Raw genomic sequence first — 14,654 nt, 5'->3', positions numbered from 1 at the left:
GGATCTGATGCCTTCTTCTGGCATGCAGGTGTACATGCAGATAGAACATTCCTACATTATAAAAAAAAATACACAAATAAATAATTTTTTAAAAAGAATGAGATGAAATGGGAAAGGCCCATCCTAGTAGTTAAGTAATAATCATGCAGAGGATAAACTGAGGTGAGGAGACATAGAGTGTGGAGATCCCCGAGAGCCCTCTCTGTCCTCCACCTCCTCCTGGCAGTGCCAAGTGTTCTCCAGACTCCTCAGATCCTGTACTTCAATCCTCCCCAGCTCCCAAGAGTCCCACCCTCACTCTGCAGCCTGATCTTCTGTTCTCCATATAAGACGGAAGCAGACTCAGCAGCAGGGCCAGGCCTTCACATTCACATTCAGGATCTGAAATCAGAGCAAATGAGGGACGGGGTCAGAGGAAGCAATGGCCTACCCTGGCCGTATGACGATTGGAGTCTTATTGCTTGTTTAGTTGATACAAATATGTGCAGACCTGAGAGACCAGTTCCCCTTCTGAGTGGGTCAAGAAGTATTTCCAACTTGCTCCTAACTTACAGGCAGCTTGACGAAGAGATAGATAGGCCCATGAACACAGCCTCAAAATATTTTAGGATAGTTTTAAGGAAGAACATGGCTTTTTCAGTGACTGCACTGAGCCAAGAATGGCAGTGCATGATTGTAATCCCTCCCTCTTGGAGGATACAGCAGAGGATTGGGAGTTCAAGGTCAGGTACACAGCAAGTTTGAAGATAGTCTGGGCTATATGAGACCCTTTCACAAAAGAAGACAGAAAAGCAGGAAGAAGAGAAGGACCAGGAGAGGGTGGGGGAGCAACAACAAAGATGGGAAACTAGACTACCATCTGGCTGTGAAGAAAAAAAAACTTTAAGAATAAGCCTCTGGGCGGGTGATGGCGGTGCACAACTTTAATTCTAGCACTCAGGAGGCAGAGGCAAACAGATCTCTCTCAGTTTGAGGCTAGCCTGATCTACAGAGTGAGTTCCAGGACATCCAAGGCTACATAAAGAAACTCTGTCTCAAAAAAGAACAAGTCACTCAAAAGTAGGTGGGTTGAGTTAGACATAGATTGGGGAGGCCCAGATAGATCTCTAAAGGTTATCCTTGTCTCTCTGGCACGTTGCTGCTGTTGCTGCTGTTGCTGCTGTTGCTGTTGCTGCTGCTGCTGCTGTTATTGTTGCTGTTGCTGCTGTTGCTGCTGCTGTTGTTGTTGATGCTGTTGTTGCTGTTGTTGTTGTTGCTGCTGCTGCTGTTGTTGTTGTTGTTGCTGCTGCTGTTGTTGTTGTTGTTGTTGCTGCTGCTGTTGTTGTTGTTGTTGTTGCTGTTGTGCTTTGTCCTGATAGAATTTAAGACTTGCAGTCAGTAAAGATAGAAAAAGCAAACTGAAGAGGTGTCATGTTAGGACATGGCAAATAAACATGATAGATAATAGAAGGGTGACCATCTCCAGGAGACAGGAGGTCCTGAGTTAGATGGCTGCGACCCTTCAGGAGGGCACATGCTAGAGAGTGGCTGGGCAGTGACAGGGAGGGAGGAGTGTAGCTGTAGTGGTTGGTCAGTCTCCAGGAAGTCTAGACCAGGAAGATTCCCCTCCAGTGGCCCGGGGATGAGCAATCTCACAGTTAAGGAATGCCTCTCACAAGCGTCAGCTGCCAGTTTCACTCAGCTAAAAGAGCAGCTGATAAAATTCCGCCTGCCTCTGCCTCCTAAATGCTGGGACTCAAGGTGTGCACCACCAGCGCCCAGTTGTGTCTGGTAAATCTTTCATTGGTTAAACACATTAGTGATCGACTCAGCGTTACCAAGTCCCTGTCACATTAAGGAAAGAACTAAAGACTTCCTTTCGGAGTAGTCTGACCAAGAGCTAGCCCAGATTTGAACTCTCCAACTTTCCCTGTATCTCCTGTCACTCTGTAATGCGTGTTTCTGGCTGTCTAGAATCTGTCTGTTATGTCTCTGAGTCCGTGTCCCTGACATCTGCCTGATGAGTCTGTCCCTAGTAGAGGACTCTGTCCTTTCTTTTATTGAGCAGCACAGAACTCATCACATGGGGAAAGAAACAGGATACTTTTCAAGAAATCTTTAACAGAGTTTCACAAGGGATTAAGTCACTTGCTCCAACAGACCCAGACAACAAACCTGCAAAAGTTATCAAGCAATATCCATATGCTGTTTCTACCATTCATTTATAGTGAATAGTTGTTTCATGTGATGGCTTTTTTTAAACCAAATGACTATCAGATTATCGTAGCACACATACAAACACACATGTATTTTTATCTGGATCAGGGGCATGGAAGAGTAAAGAATTTAAGGTGATAGCTATGCACTAATTTAGGTTCTAAACATAAACCGCATGAGAAATCCAAAACAAGTGAGGTTGGGGCAATGGTGGCACATGCCTTTAATCCCAGCACTTGGGAGGCAGAGGCAGGCAGATTTCTGAGTTTGAGGCCAGCCTGGTCTACAGAGTGAGCTCCAGGACAGCCAGGGCTACACAGAGAAACCCTGTCTCGAAAAAACAAAAATAAAAAAATAAAAAATAAATAATAATAATAATAATAATAATAATAATAATAATATTCTCTTAAAGGCAGGTTAAACAAGCAGTTTGGGCACACAGTAGGATGGCAGTCTTAAATCTTAAGTGACCTCAAGGTGTATTATTAATGCTGACTGTGAGTTCTAGCAAAAATTCTAGGTTCTTGGAGTGTAAGAGATATTTCCATGATGATTATATTAGCATAAATTTCAAACTCATTTTATGACAATGCTTCCAAGATGTTGGTAGATATGATCCAGGGACAATTACTCCATCAATAATGTCTGTCCAGTGAGCAGAAAGACTTATTTACTATCAAGTCCTTGAATAATAGGAGTACATCAGAGAAAGTCAGGCCAGTGATAGGCGTGTTCTATCCACATCAAGAGGAATGGTTTCTAACAGTCTGAAAAAAGTCATGATCTCATGAATTAAGACACCAAAAAGAGTAACTCTGAAGGAATGGGAGACTATTTGCAACAAAATGTCACCTATTTAGTCACGAATGATCTTTCAGAGACATTAGAAGGGAAGCTAAAGAGCTCAGGAGGCTGCGCAGCGGTGGCTGCCAGCAGTTCAAATTTCAGGTCATCTCTGAGGGTGGAATGAAGGGCACTCAACCAAGGGCAGAGAGAAAGGAGAGGAATAAAGATGCTATCATCAAAATAGAAGCTGGGAAGGGCAGAACACTCCAAGGTGAGCAGGCAGAAAGAGCTTTGACTCAGTGCCTAGAACACAGCAGGAAATACTGACAGGTAGAATGAGACTCAATCCACATCTATCTGATGTAACGGAGAGAATTGGGAACAAACCATAGGACCCTAATAGAACAGGAAGTGGGAGAATATCAGACCCTAAGATGACTTAGATTCATTTTACAATCTCTCACAGATCCTTAAGGCTAAGGAGTGAATTCATGGTGCCCAGAAAGTCTGAGCCCGTAGACCCAGTCCTGACTGATCAAATCCCCAAAGAGGAACACAGTGAGCAACACACAGCCCAATAAGACTCTTCCTAATATGCCCATGGCCATAAGCTCAAGGCCTGGGACAGTGTCTGGCACACAGCAAGTGCTCAATAGATGGGATGGTTAATCTTGGCTGTCACCCTTAACTGATTGACAGATATTTAGATTAGTAAAGCATGCTCACTCCTGAATGTCTGTGAGGGTGTTCCAAAGAGACTCTTGAGAGATCTGCCATGAATGTAGGCAACACCACCCACTGTAAGCTGAGGGCCCAGATGGAGTAAAAGGTGTGATGGTTTGAGTAAAAATGGCCCCCATAGGCTCATAGATTTGAATGCTTAGTCATGAGAGAGTGGCACTACTTGAGAAGGATTAGGAGGTGTGGCCTTGTTAGATGCAATGTGTCACTAGTAGGAAGGGCTTTGGGGTTTCAAAAGCTCAAGCCAGGCCCAGTGTCTCCCGTTCTCCTCCTGCATGGGAACCTGGATGGAAAATTCTCAGCTACTTCTCCAGCATCACGTCTGCTGGTCTGCTCCCATGCTTCCCGCCATGATGAAATGAGTTCAAACTGTAAGCCAGGCCCAGTTAAATGTTTTCCGTCTAAGAGCTGCCACGGTCATTGTGTCTCTTCACAACCATAGAACATTGACTAAGACAAAAGGGAAAAATGGAAACCTACTACTGCAGGCATCTGTTCCCTTCTATTCTGCCTGGCCACCATACAGTGAGAAATGCTGGTCCTCCAGGCCCCCACGACATCATCACAGCCCATAAATAAGCAAAGCTATGCATGCTCTGAAACTCTGAGCTAAGAATCAATTCTTCCTCCCTGTGTTTTATCAGACTACCATGACAGTCACTGAGTAAGTAAGTATATAAGAGATGGGAAGACAAAGCAGGAAGAGTGTAGGGGCTGGATTTTAAAATAAATCACGACATATCATAGCTCAGGAAAGGAGGAGAATGAAGCCCACCATGAAGGCCCTGCCTTTACAGTAACTTCTGGAAGGAGCCCAAGACGGAGCTGGTATCAGCCCCCAGCCCTCTTGGTTGGTCTCTCACCTTGTCCCACATCTGATCACTGGCCCCCAGAGTGCTCCCCACCAGAGGGTTGACTGCAGGCAATCCACACCTCCACAGTGCTCCAGGCCTATGAGAAAGTGTGTGTGGGACAGGGTGGAGATGGCCTGAGGAGGACTCTTTTCAGAGCAGTCTAGGAGTGCAGGACCTGGAAGCACAGCTTGCTGATACAATGCTACCTCAAACAGGAATGCAAGCTTTGCTTGTTTATGGGCTGTGATGATATTGTGGGGGCCTGGAGTACTGGCATTTCTCACTGTATGGTGGTCAGGTAGAAGAGAAGGGAACAGATGTCTGCAGCTAGACCCAGGAGTCCTGAGGCCTAAAGTGTTCTCCAGGAATCCCCCGGGACATCCCCCATTCCTTTATCCATTCTTCAGCTGTGGAGTTTTCCCTTCTCCCTTTGCAGAAGGCCTGGGTCCCCACTCCCACCCTGCCTCTCCCAGGCCTGCGCAGAGAAGCAATGGTTCTGGACCTCCTCCTTGTCCTTCCACTCCCTGACCTCTCACCTTGGCCACCAGCCCTTGCTGATCCTCAGCCTTTCCCGCATGGCACACAGTGCCAGTCACACTCAGCCCCTCCCCCTGCAGCATGGCCACCGCATGATCCACGTTCTGCTATTTGCAGCTGCTGATGACCACATGGGCTCCATCCTAGGCCAGACTCTGGGCACTGGCAAAGCCAATCCTGCAGGCGGGCAGAATACAAGTTAGCCTCACCCCTCTCCAGCACCTTCTTGGAAATCTACAAAGATGTGGATAACCTGCTCTACAAGTCTGAATCTTTCCACGGAGGCCAAGTTCCCTCTGTGTATGAGGTTAAAGCTCCAGGAGATGAGAACACTCGCCCACCAGTGGACCCTATGAGCATAGCCGCGCGCTTAGCCAGGACTCTGCTCTCCACTGCTCAGCATCCTCTCAGAGAGCCCAGTGCTTGAGTGAGACAGGCACCCTTGGGCCCAAACCACTACTCGGAGAACAGGGACCAGGCCGGATACTGCTGGATTCTGCTGCCCTGGAGGAAAGAGTTCACTTCCACTTCACGGTGATGACATTAATGAGACAGTTTCCTACCCCCAATGAACACACCACACACACACACCACACATGCATTGCACGCCGGCACCTCTAAGGCAACCAAGGCTGCCAGCAGAGGGTGACAGGAAGCCCAGCTAGACACAGTGAGTTTCTAATACCTGAGTCGCAGGTCAGGAAATGGGTCCATGGAAATCTCATAGTCATAAAATGGATACACAAGAGCTGGATCTCCGGGGCAGAGTACTTGTCTGGCACACGTGAGCCCCGAGCTCCATCCCTAGCACCCAAGAAAGGAAAGGGGGGAGGGGAAGGGAAGAAGATGAGAGGGAAAGATAAAGGAAGAAGGGGGAAGGGAAAAATATTAACTCCTAAGAATAAAACGAGGTTCCATATAAGGCCATGAATTAGAAGCCCTTCTGATTCAAGGGAATAAAAGAAAAACAGTCAAGATAGAAAACTATAATCTCTATTCCTAAAAGAGACAATAATTGAACAATGAACTTAATGATCCAGGTGAGAATCCCCACGAAGAAGCAGGCAGGAGAGCCCATGAACATGTCCTCAGCACATGGCTAGGGGGATAGGGCCAAGATCAGCAGGAGGCACGGCAAAGTGTGCCCTCCCCAACACCAGTGATGCCACAGGAACAACTAACTGGAGAGGGAGCAAGACCAAGGACTGGACAAACAGCAGGAGAGCTACAGGGCCCACACAGGCTGTGAAGTGGGACACACTGAAGCCTGAAGCAGAAATTTTCTGTGGAGATAGATGAGCTGGGAGCGGGGAGCGGGACGCGCTGAGGCTGCGTATACTGCAGGCAGAGAGATTAGAGCAAGCTGTGAAGCTGGAAGCTGAAGTGTGACAGGTGCAGCCCCAAACAGAGATGCCCTGCATGCTGGCCTCCAGCTGACTCAATTGAAGCCTTCAGGAAAAGGTTTCCTATTCACGCAGAGAGAGCAAGACTAAAAGAAAATCTGCTCTCCCCACCTCCACAGCCAGGCTCCTAAAACAGGCCCAGGGTTCCAGGAAATCTACTGCTAGTGAAATTCAGGAAAGCAGGTGATGGGATGGGTCCCCTCAGACTCCCTCTTCCCACTTTCTGATCCCTTTAAATGCCTGCTTTATCGCTTTCTGTTGAACATTCCCTGGGTTATAAGTTCTTACACATTTAGAAGGGAGGCCAAAGGGGACAAGTAAATGTAAAAAGTTGCCTGTTTCAAGTTGTCTCTTCCCATCTGCGGATACACAGAAATTGAATGTGGGTATATGCTTTTGTGCAGTTTGGCACCCAAACTGAGACGACAGGGAAAATGCAGATACCTCCCCTGGCCAGCCTGATTTTTCTTGTTCATAAATACATGCAGAGTGCCATGTACCTATGATCTTTATTAACTTACAGATATCATAGGGTGACCCTTCAAAAACAGATGTCCTTTTGATGCAAGAGGAACTTGTAAAAATTAAATTAATGCTATAGAGGATTTACTAGTAAACTTGCTTAGCAAATATTAAGTTATCAGTTAAAGAAAGAAAGAAAATGGCTCCAGAAGATCAGGCTGTACTCAAGCCTATAGGACATTTTTTAAATTAGTGATTGATACAGAGGTCCCAGCCCATTGTGGGTGGTGCTATCCTTGGGCTGGTGGTCCTGGGATCTATAATAAAGCAGAATGAGCAAGCCATGAGGAGCAAGCCAATAAGCAGCACCCTTCTATGGCTCCTGCATCAGCTCCTGCCTCCAGGTGTCTGACCTGCTTGAGTTCCTGTCCTGACTTCCTTCAGTGATGAACAGCATTGAGCAAGTGTAAAGCCAAATCAATCCTCACCTGGCTGATCTCAAACTCAGAGGTCCTCCTGCCTCTGCCTCTGGAGTGCTGGGATAAAAGCTGTGCACTGATTCTTTTTAAACTAACTAATCTTGGGACCTGGAGAGATAACTCAGCCCTTGAAGGCCCATGATTAAAATGAAAAGAATTTGGTTCAATTCCCAGCACCCACACTTTAGATCTGAGGTTCCCAGTTTCTTCGTGGGTTGTATTTATGGCTAGTGCTTATTTTGGTAGTAAAAAGAGCTTGAATTTCAAAAACCGTTGTTTCTTAAAACTCAAAATCTTAGCAAAGTTAAGTTACCTTAGTTAAAATCTTAATCTTATGCAAGCTTCTAATTTATTATAAACTGTTAAAAAAAACAATGGCAATTAAGATATAAAAGGTAATGAACATTCACCTCACAAGTGATTAAATGTCTTTGATAGACCTAGAACTGTATTTAGAGTCATGTCAAATATAAATGCTATTTATTTATAGAGACAAGAAGAGGCCCGTTTTCCTTTCTTTTTTTTTTTTTTTGTTTTTTGTTTGTTTGTTTGTTTGTTGTTCGAGACAGGGTTTCTCTGTATAGCCCTGGCTGTCCTGGAACTCACTCTGTAGACCAGGCTGGCCTCGAACTCAGAAATCTGCCTGTCTCTGCCTCCCAAGTGCTGGGATTAAAGGCGTGAGCCACCACCGCCCGGCTATCTTTCTCACAATACAGCCTTCTGAAAAATAAAACCTGGTTATGGAAAATGGATTAAATGTACACACCCTGCTCTTGCATGGCACCGCATCCCATCTCAAGTAGACCTAAGCCCTCCACCCAGCTAGCATGGGACCTTCACAGTTGGCCAGTTGGCCACTCTCTTTATCCCAGCCTTCCATTCTCTTTCCCTTAGCAAACCTAATCCCAATGTTGAGAGGTCAATATCTAATTCTATATGTCCCAGGACAATTTCCAATGGAGATGATACAGGAGCTCTGCCCTATGACCAGCTGAACTACAAACACTCATTCAAACACTAAGTTATAGGTCTCATCATTTGGCTCCACCACACAGGGAAAACCTGCCCTAGAAATAGGAGCCTATACCAAATAACTCACTTTGGTCCCACCCCTTGCCTCCCTTAAAAGACAAGACTCCTGGGTTTTCAGGACAAATATCTTTGTATGCTTATAACTAACTGGACAGATACCTGTACCCTCAGCTTTGTGTCATCTGCTGTTTCATGATCCCCCCCAGAACCCCAGTCTAAGAAAGATGTCTAGCTTGTCTCTCTGGGTATCCTTTCAGATCTCAGAACAGGAACAGCTGGGCTGGGGGCTTCTTTACATCAGTTAATTTCTCTGCCTCACCTCACCAGCTCTCAGAAAAACCTTAAAGAAATGTCCGATCAGTTCGACCCCATTCAGGATCAACTCAATTCATTGGTCAAAGAGGGCTAGACCTCCACACTCCTGCCCTTGGAGGGATCTGCATGGTCCTCCATGAGTAATGCTGCTTCTATACCAACAGATCAAAATTGGTTGAGATGGGAAACAAAGACTTAGGACAAGACACAGAATTCAGCAACAAGCCCCCTCCTTTGGATGGGCTCTGAATTCTCTCCCACTGTAGCTACTCCCAGTACTCACCCTTTTGCTCCTGATCATCCTCATATTCATGGCTTTACCATATTTATGATTTTACTGTATTTATAATTTTATTGTGTCTTTTAAACTCTTTGCAGAAGTTCCTCCTGAATTACATTCCCACACTATCCAGTCCACAATACAAAATGAAGTGAAGACGATGTTTCTTTCACTGTCCTTCCATCCCAGGAACCAAATATAACGCCCCACACACATTCTTCAGCCGGAAGCAGCCAGATCCAAAACGGTGCTTCCTATACTTTATAAAGGAAAAACCCTCCCAAAACTGGGGCCCTAAAATAGGCCTTTGGTTCTAGGAAATCTGCTACTGGGAGAATTCTGGAAAATATCTAACCCCACCACAAGTCCCTAGGGTCACGGGGTGTAGAAACAGGCAGTCCAGCTTATCTTCCACCTATAGTTTTTTTTTAAGATTTTATTTATTTTAAGGAATATGACAAAAAAGATATTGTAGGTATTGAAGGGGAGTTTCTGGGAGGAGTGGGGGTACAAAAGGGAAACAAGAATGTGATTTAATTTTATTTACTTAAGATATGTTTTTAAATATTAACAAATTCAGGTAAATTGAAATCATAATTTTTCTCATCATAATGCAATAAAAGTTTTTTAAAAGATTTTATTTATTTAATATATACATATACATATATATTTATATGACGAGTACACTATAGCTGTCTTCAGACGCACCAGAAGAGGGCATCAGATCCCATTACAGATGGTTGTAAGCCACCATGTGGTTGCTGGGAATTGAACTCAGGACCTCTGGAAGAACAGTCAGTGCTCTTAACCGCTGAGCCATCTCTCTAGCACCATCCTATAGTTTTGAAGAGCAGTATATCCACAGCAGTTTCTGATTCTGGCAAAGCCATATCCTTTCCCTTCCCCATTCATTAACAAAATCTCCTATCAGTCTCTAGACTGATCGCTTTCCTGCCCCCTCACACACTGTGCCTAGACCTACTGGTCTCCTGACCCTCGAACACTGTGCCTCTGGTCATAAGGCATCCCTCTCCAGACCCTGGAACTCTGCTCTTGCCATTGAGTTCAATCTGAGCTTTCATTCTTTCTCTCCATCCTCTCTGCCCAGTTTAATTCTAACAGATACCACATGAAAAGCTAACTGGAGAGGGACCAGCTATGATGACAAGACCAAGGGCTGGAGGCACCATGAGCAGGGAGATACTGGATTGGTACAGGCAGGTGCATAGAAGGTTGCCACTGACTCCCCAGGGTAACCAGGAGCGGGGCATCACTTACTGGACTAGTGAACAAAACAGAGACTGAGAGAGAAACTGCTGAACCCAGTCCAGGGACAGAAACTTGATCCAAGGCAATTTGTTTAAACTCTACCAGGAAACGGGATACCCATAAATCAGGTTTCATAGGTTTGGTCTGGATTACAAGCTGTCCTTCCTCTGCTAGCACAGTTTGCTCCATGGAGCATGACAGGTATCAAAGCTATCTGTTCCATCAAGGAAGAAATACGGGTTGTCATCAGATTTCTTATCTATTGTACCTTTATTTTACTTTTTCTTTTTAATCTTCACTCTTGCATGAATCTCTTAAGAGAGATTAAGAATGATATTGTTTGGTTTGTATACTACTTTGGTAGGCTTCATGGTTATGCAATGTTTTTCTGCACCTATTCTAAGTGTATCCTCTGCTGGTCATGCTATACACAATTCATAGCATGTCTTCTGCTTCTCTGACCTCTACCCCTCTTATTTACTAGCCCTTCTTTTGCCTTAACCGTGGCTTCCAGATGCTTTAATAATAACCCTTGAACTTTGGATCCTAACAATATCTCTGCTCTCTTCTTCCACCTACTTTCCTCAGCTGATTAATACCTATCATTAGCCTATCCATCCCAACCTCGGGAACTGTAGTGCCACAGAAGTGTTCGTGAACCTCAAAAGACCAGACAGCACCTGGTCTGATGCAATTACACCACCAACACCCAGGATGATTTTGGTGGAGAGGAGCCCCGAACATCTATCTGGGCAAGGTTTTATAGAAAACAGCAAGCAGGGGATGAGTGTTTTTAGCCCAACAAGCATCTAATTGGAAAGCTACTGTGGCCTTTAGCATAAGTGACTGGTGCTGGGAATCAAACCATAAGCTTGCTTAACTTCTGCTTCCCTCAGCATTGGTGGTTGTTAGGCAGGGGCAAGTTTGTTGGATTAACCTAGAAATGCTGGATTTGTTGCGGGAGCTTAACCAAGAGTCTCAGGTCTTGTTGGAGTTAGTCTAGAAACTAAAACTAAGCTCGGGTTTTGTTGGGAGGTAACTTGGAAACTGGTGTTAGATACCCACCTGTTAATTTACCTGAGTTAGGTCAGGTTCTCTAAGATGGAATTTGAACCCAAAAATGTGGTCTCTCATAACAAGTGTCTTAGTACACACCACACCACCTTTGTTCTTTTTCTCCCAGTAGTTACTGAAGCTAAAGGAACAACCTTCTAACTGGCTACTACATTATTTCATGATGAGCCTACGCAGCAATTTAGTTACCACTGCAGTTAAGATTTTACCCTTGGAGTGCTGTTAGGACCTGTACCTACCCCCTAAGCATAATCCTGAGAGAGGTTTAGATGATAAAGTGGAGAACCACCTCTGCCATACTACAATTATACTTGAATACTGCAAATAACTGAACTAAAGGAATATGGCAAATTTAAAAAAAAAAAAAAAAAAAAAAAAGGCCAGGCAGTGGAGGTGCACACCTTTAATCCCAGCACTCATGAGGAAGATGCAGGAGGATCTCTCAGTTCAAGGCCTGGATGGATAAATTAAATAAATAAATAAATAAATAAATAAATAAATAAAATAAACAAATAAATAAAATAAAATAAAATAAATCAGCCAGAACGCTGGCTTGGTGGGAAAAGGCACCTGCCACCATGCCTAGTGACCTGAGTACCTCTTGTGTAGAGCACTCACATTCCGTTTCCAGTGTCCACATGATGACTCAGAGCTAGCTGTGCAGATCCTGGTGGAAGCCAAGAAAACTCACTCACTTCAGATACCAAAGATTAAAAATTAAAGCTGTATTTTTTGAGTTCTCAGGGAGGCATCCAGTTCAGCATCTGAATCTCATCCCCAAAGGGAGATTCTACAACATTTTTATAGTATGGGAACACAAAGCAAGTGGGAGCAGGCTAGGCTGTTGCATGGACCAATTAATGTTGGTGAGCGGGCCTTATCCGGGTTGCCAGGTTTCAGGGTACTTGAGTCAGCTTGTGCAGTCAGTCAGGTCCCCCTCTTGGACTTTGACCCGGAATCTAGAAGGATAAGGGGTCAAAGGAATGGGCAAGCTGCTCGCAGTCAATTAAGTCAAGACAGGCAGCACGTTCTTGACTTGTGTGCCTTAGTTTAGGCAATGCGATAACAGCATCTTCCCTCTATACATCCTTTTCCAGTTAACAGAGAAACAGGAAACAGAAAGGAAGAAGTCAAAATATCACTATTTTCAGATGATATGATAGTATACTTAAGTGACCCCAAAAAACTCCACCAGAGAACTCCTAAACCTGACAAACAACTTCAGCAAACTGACTGGATACAAAATCAACTCAAACAAACCAGTGGCCTTCCTCTACTCTAAGGATAAACAGGCTGAGAAAGAAATTAGGGAAACAACACCCTTCACAATAGTCACAAATAATATAAAATACCTTGGTGTGACTCTAACTAAGCAAGTGAAAGATCTGTATGACAAGAACTTCAAGTCTCTGAAGAAAGAAATCGAAGATCTCAAAAAATGGAAAGATCTCCCATGCTCATGGATTGGTAGGATTATATAGTAAAAATGGTCATCTTGCTGAAAGATGACCACTACAGATTCAATGCAATCCCCATCAAAATTCCAAGTCAATTCTTCATAGAGTTAGAAAAAGCAATTTCCAAATTCATCTGGAATAACAAAAAAAAAAAAACCAAGATAGGGAAAAATATTCTCAACAATAAAAGAACTGCTCGGGGAATCACCATCCCTGACCTCAAACTGTATTATGGAGCAATTGTGATAAAAACTGCATGGTATTGGTACAATGGCAGGCAGGTAGATCAATGGAATAGAATTGAAGACCCAGAAATGAACCCACACACATATGGTCACTTGATCTTTGATAAAGAAGCTAAAACCATCCAGTGGAAAAAAGACAGCATTTTCAACAAATGGTGCTGGTTCAACTAGAGGTTAGCATGTAGGAGAATCCAAATTGAACCATTTTTATCCCCTTGTACAAAGCTGAAGTCTAAGTGGATCAAGGACCTCCACATAAAACCAAATACACTGAAATTAATAGAAAAGAAAATGGGGAAGAGCCTCGAGCACATGGGCACAGGGGAAATTTTCCTGAACAGAACACCAATAGCTTATGCTCTAAGATCAAGAATTGACAAATGGGACCTCATAAAATTGCAAAGCTTCTGTAAGGCAAAGGACACACTGTCAATAGGACAAAATGGCAACCAACAGATTGGGAAAAGATCTTTACTAACCCTACATCCAATAGAGGGCTAATATCCAGTATATACAAAGAACTCAAGAAGTTAGACTCCAGAGAATCAAATAACCCTATTTAAAAATGAGGTACAGAGCTAAACAAAGAATTCTCAACTGAGGAATACCAAATGGCTGAGAAGCACCTAAAGAAATGTTCAACATACTTTGTCATTAGGGAAATGCAAATAAAAACAATCCTGAGACTCCACCTCACACCAGTCAGAATGGCTAAGATCAAAAAATCAGGTGACAGCAGATGCTGGCAAGGATGTGGAGAAAGAGGAACACTCCTCCATTGCTAGTGGGATTGCAAGCTGGTACAACCCCTCTGGAAATCAGTCTGGTGGTTCCTCAGAAAACTGGACATAGTACTACCTGAGGACCCAGCAATACCACTCCTGGGCATATACCCAGAAGATGCTCCAATATGTAATAAAGACACATGCTCCACTATGTTCATAGCAGCCTTACTTATAATAGCCAGAAGCTGGAAAGAACCCAAATGTCCTTCAACAGAAGAATGGATATAGAAAACGTGGTACATCTGCACAATAGAGTACTACTCAGCTATTAAAAACAATGAATTCATGAAGTTCTTAGGCAAATGGGTGAACCTAGAAAATATCATTCTGAGTGAGGTAACCCAATCACAAAAGGACACACATGGTATGCACTCACTGATAAATGGATATTAGCCCAAAAGCTCCAAATTCCCAAGAAACAATTCACAGACCACATGAAGCTCAAGAAGGAAGACCACAGTGTGGATGCTTCGGTCATTCTTAGAAAGGGGACCAAAATACCCATGGGAGAAGATTCAGAGACAAAGTGTGGAGCAGAAACTGAAGGAAAGGCCATCCAGTGGCTGTCCCACCTGGAGATCCAGCCCATATACAGTTACCAAACCCAGACATCCAGTGTGGATGCCAATAAGTGCTTACTGACAGGAGCCTGATACAACTGTCTCCTGAGTGGCTCTGCCAGTGCCTGACTAATACAGAAGTGGATGCTCACAGCCATCCATTGGACTGAGTACAGGGT

At 44.2% G+C, this 14,654-nt stretch overlaps 1 pseudogene; it reads right to left on the bottom strand.

The window, feature by feature from the left end:
- Nucleotides 1-262: 262 nt before the first annotated feature.
- Nucleotides 263-14,654, bottom strand: part of LOC116084150 — a 16,197-nt pseudogene continuing 1,805 nt past the window's right edge.

This window comes from Mastomys coucha, unplaced genomic scaffold (assembly GCF_008632895.1).
Source record: "Mastomys coucha isolate ucsf_1 unplaced genomic scaffold, UCSF_Mcou_1 pScaffold9, whole genome shotgun sequence".
NCBI classification, from domain to species: domain Eukaryota; kingdom Metazoa; phylum Chordata; class Mammalia; order Rodentia; family Muridae; genus Mastomys; species Mastomys coucha.
The sequence above is the reverse complement of the archived record's forward strand: the minus strand, read 5'-3'. Positions and strand labels throughout refer to the sequence as shown.